Genomic DNA, 5,598 nt, shown 5'->3' on the forward strand with positions numbered 1-5,598 from the left:
ACCACATTAAGTATTTTATTTATTTTTTATAATTAATTAGTTTGTTATTAAGTTATTTTATATTGTTAAGAAAGAGTGTGAAAGTCATTAAATAAATACATATAAACAAGAAGTAATTATTATTATTAATATTTTATACTACTTTTAACAGACTACAGCATTAAGTATTACTCAATGTCTCAATGACGATTTATTTGTACCATCTGCTGGGGTATTTATAAAATATTGACTAGTTCAGACCGGAGGCAGTTTAGACCAGAGCTATTTAGAACACTTTACTCACTACTAGCTACGTGTCATATTAAATTGATAAATAGGTAAGATTTTTATTTATTTAACTTCAATATCACATTTGTGATAATGGACATCATTGAAAATCAGCTTTTTAGGAATCATATATGTAAAGAAAACAACCATTATCTTGATTCGATTAAAGAAAGAAAAAGAAAATAAATAGTGAATATACTTTTTTAAATCAATTACGAAACTATAGCGTTCTTTACTGAATTCCGGGCACAAATTTAATTTTTAATTTGATCAAGATAATGATCCAAAGTAGTAAGCAATTATAGTGCGGGCCCCTCTTCTTTAGAACTGCGAAAAAGTTATTGAAGTACCACAATTCCTACCTACGAGCCTTAAGTCTCGACTTAATTTTCATTAAAATATTATGGATTTTTTTAAAGGAAAAAGTAGCTTAAAGGTGAAAAATAGAAAAATAGAACTTGCAGAAGCGGATTTTGGTGTTTGAGTTTTAGAAGATGAGAATGTAAGTACGGATGTTTTAAATTTAAATAAATTGATATTAAAAAACCGTTGGTGTTTTCTATTAAAAATTATTTATTTATTATTTATTTGAATTAAAAAAATAACTTTTATTAACTTTATTTAGAAGGAGTTATAACGCTTCTATGTAAAAAGCTATTTTTAACTGCTTGGATTCAAATAAATGACAATATAATATATATAAATATTGAAGATGATCCAATTTAATTAAATTCTGCATCAGAAGCGCATCGCTTTTATCTATTCACGATTAATTGCGAAGTGCGCGCATACGTACGACTTTCAAGCATTTACTTCAAAGCACTTAAAACAAAATTTTGGGAAGAAATATTAGCATTGCCTTTTTTAATGAAAACCTCACAATATGTTTCTGCTCTCACTCTTTTCGCAATATATTTATTTATTTTATATTAGATGTTATTTTGGTATTTCTGTGCATTTCGTTTTATAAATCGCACTCACGCTCTGAAAGTTCTTATCTGTTTAGACTGTTAAACTCTGTAGGTTTACAATTATTTGAAATTATGTTATTTTTATATTTTTTATATATATATAAATTTTTCAATTTGTAAATAAATAATAAATGAGTAATGATTATAAAAAATTGTTTACTATTACTTCTTATCGCGTACATATGTAAGTAAATTTTCAGCTTAATTTTTGTACTAAAAAATTATTTAAAATGAATTTATTTAATAAGTTCTGTAATTGCTATTATTTTTCAAATTTTTTTTCTTTAAAATGTAAACAATAAACATATGATGGCCTGCCTAATTCACAGTAAGAAAAATGCTATTTCAATGTACTTCAAACTGTACGCGATGCAGCGCTGCCACTGCGTGCAGAATTTTTGTCCGCTTCAAGCAATGGATTTTAAATCGATGTACATAGAATATTTGCATATGAAATTTGCCTTATGTGAACTTTTCATTTAATAAGTAAATTGGTTTCTAAAACTTAGATTTTTATACAAATAGTGTAGCTTAACGGTATATTTATATCAACAAGGAAAAGTAATTAAACAGGTAATTGGTCATTATTCGCGACTTTTGCCTGAATTTAGTAATTATAATATTCTGTTTAAAATATAAATGTATATATATGTATGTGGGATTTTTAGTTATTTTTGTTTAAAGTAATGTGAATTTATTACAATTAAAGTTATTAGTTATTACTACTAATATTATTACTATTAATTATTTAGAACAGTAATAAATTAAAATTAAAGTGAATTTAAGTTATATTATTCTACAACTCTCACATCTTTTTACCCTCATCTACCGTCAAATAACTTCCTCGCTGTACTACCTATTCTACCTCAATTTACTAATGCTGTCACCTTAACCCTAAGATTATTAGTTTTATCAAGAAGTATAAATGAAAAAAAAAACACCAATTGTGTAAAACACAAAGAAATAAATAAATAACTTGTTGTCGGTTGTTTTCATGTAAAAATTTCTGAATTTAAAGATCGATATCTCGAAAACTAGACTATATTGTTTAAAATAGCTGCATTCACTAATATCCGTTATAAAATGGATATACCAGAAAAAACAGACCGTTTTAAAAATTCATTATCGGCCAAAGAAATATCTTAAAGTTAGAAAAGGAATTTTAATCATGATTTTAAACAAAACAGAATTATAAGAATATTCTTAACATTGAAATTATTTATATAGAAGTTTTCAGCAAAAATTTCCAAGCGTAACTTATTTTATACTCCCGACATTGGCACTACTGTTTGAAAATTTTATCCTCAATGCTCAAAGCAAGTGTTTAGTGCACTGATTTTGGGCACTTAATATTTGTATACGTAATTTACACGAAAAAAAAAAATCATAAAGAATATAACAAGTGAAACTTGTTGACATTCTTCACGTACTCCTAAAATTTTTTGTATATATTTATATGTACTATATACATATATTTAAAATATAACATTTTCAACAATTTTGCATATTTTTAAAATATTTAATTTCCACAATTTTCAAATTTGTGAAATTTTTTAATTTTGCTTGGATTTTTGTTTCCAATCTTTCGACAGTTGACTGGAATATTCATTGAAATTTCCAACTAAGGTTCACAATAAATCACTTAATGTTTTGGTAACATTTTTTTCTGGAGTCGCTAAAATATTTGGCCACTTCACCCTTAGGTACTTAGATAGAAAAAGTAGTGTTGTTGTTTTGCATACAAATTAGCAACTTTAAGCAAGCAACTTGTTGTTTTTTTGTAACACTAAAAGTTGCCGAAAGTACCTATTAGTTATGTTAAATGTTATATTATCTATAACATTAGTTATTGTTTGCTTGAGTGTTTATTTATTATTTACAAACTGTTACTTTTATTTATAGGAACGCATAAGTTAGTTTTTTGTGGTGCAATGCATACTTAATATTTTTTATTTTTATAGCTCTGGTTAACCAATAAACCTGCGCTTTTTAATATATTAAATTTTCTTTCTGCAAAATAATACACTAGGTGTGACACTCACACACAAATTTTTAAAATATTTTTTGTATCAGTGTCACATCCAGTGTGTAATTGTCACATCCAGTGAGTAAGTGTCATATCCAATAATTAAATATCAATGATGTAATTAACAACTATTAACAAAAACAAAAGACAGATATCATATATACACATATCAATTAATCATTTGATGAAGATGTTTCAAAAATGTGTTAATAGCGACATCAATACTCGCCAAACCTATAATAATAATATAACATTTGATATCATAAATATATAATAGTATGATAGTATGTGTAATATTAGCGGAATTTTCAAATATTAGGATGTTACACAGACTTTGTAAAGAGTTTTCATATTACTTTATAAAGAGCATTACGAAGGTTTCAGACAATCAACATTTAAAGTGAAGTTAAACTTGCATTTTTTCTAATTATTATAGGTACATTACGATCTTATAAATTTTTTGTTTTTAGAAGAACTTACCTCAAACTTCAGACGTGGTATGGAATTGAGAACAATTTAGAAATCTGAAGATGGGGGTTTAGCAATAATGTTGTTCTTCTAATTGCAATAACAGAGCAACCAAGATTAATAAATTTATTAAATTTTTATGGCTTGTTGCTGTTAAAAAATAAGTAAAAACCTATTAGTTCTAAGAGGACTGAATAGCAATGCTTTTGATGTGTTGATTTTATAATTGCAAATTATGGGAAAATGTGCAAAATATTCTAATCCAGATCGAGTGTGATATTAAAGATATGTATCTGAAGACGATACTTCTAATACATCAAACCTACCAAAATAAATTCAAACATAGCATATTCCTTCAACTTTCTTGGTTGATTCTTAGTTCATGCACTCGTTAGCATCAATTAAGTTCTTATAAACTAGCATATAACTTTTCTTTCTAACTTTAATATTAGTAAGCGTTAAAGATAAAATTATTTAATCATGAAATAGACTAAAAGTAATATTTCGTTTAATAAAAAATTATGTCAAGTTAAATGTTATTACAACTATGCATCTTGCCAATTTATTTATGTTAAAAACATATATGTGTGAAAAATGTTTAAAATATTTATTTTCTACAACTTTTGTCTCAAATAGTTTTTTAATTCCTCTCATGGAGCAGATGTTCAATCCACAAGATCGAAAACTTTTATTTTTTATTAGCGCAACTGCTTCGACAATTATTCCCAACTTATTAAACTATCATTTCCAAAATAACGATATTTTTAACTTCCATTTACTAGACTATTACTAGACATAGAAAATTTAGATTATTATTTAATGAAACTTTAAGACATACGCATAATTATTTCGTCCAGTTATGTAAATTTAAATACGATAGGAAGCAATGTTTTCAACTCAGTGGAAATTGTGAAAAAATCAAAACTACATATATCAGCATTGAAGGAAGTTTCCCCTAACATTACTGTACTAATGGACCAGTATACTGTACTGACATGGGTAGAAAAAGGGATTTAATTTTGAAGTTATTAAATATTATAAAATTTTAGTGTTAACATTCTAGTATATAATAATATTGCTCTAAAATAAATCTAAGAAGATACTGTGGACAAATTAAATCAAGTGCAACATTTCGAGGGAAAGTTGTTCCGTAGATTTATTAAAGCTATGAAAGAGAAGAAACTCTGGCAAAATAGGTAACCAAAAAATATAAAGGCCATACAAACACAAGAAAACTGCTCTCCAAAACGAAACATACTCGTATTAAGAAAGTATGCTGAAATGCGAAGTAAACTATAATAGGCAGAAACCCAACCAGTGTTATGATGAAGATGATTACTTTACTACATGTGTTTCACATAAAAACGATATAAATTCATTCCATATAATGCGAGAGACTATTAAAAACAGTAACTGTTATGAACTAGACTAATTAAATGTTAAGGGTAAACTGTAATAAATGAACATTTATTATATATTTGTAATATGCCGATATTGATTTCTATTATTTATTTTCGACTTTTTATATATTCGGTAAACTGCTTTCGGTGGATTGAGGAAAAAAGCTTCTCAAGAGTTATTAACAGCTTTAATTATTTCAATCAATGGCTTGGTTTGAAAATAACAGCTATTTATACTTATATGGCGTTAGATATAAAGTCTAGAAGACAAAGATGGTCCATAATCACAACAAAATCAAAACAGCAACATTAAACTTTTGCTGGCAAATTAAAGAGATGTACTTACCCTTTTCTTACCGTAAGCTCTTTATAGGAGTGACAGGCATTATTTTTATTGATACCAGTAATTTTGTATAGCACTGTATAAGATAGGCAAACGTCAATGGAAACTAATATAAGTTTAACG

This window comes from Teleopsis dalmanni, unplaced genomic scaffold (assembly GCF_002237135.1).
Source record: "Teleopsis dalmanni isolate 2A unplaced genomic scaffold, ASM223713v2 unscaffolded_contig_0024, whole genome shotgun sequence".
Classification (NCBI taxonomy): domain Eukaryota; kingdom Metazoa; phylum Arthropoda; class Insecta; order Diptera; family Diopsidae; genus Teleopsis; species Teleopsis dalmanni.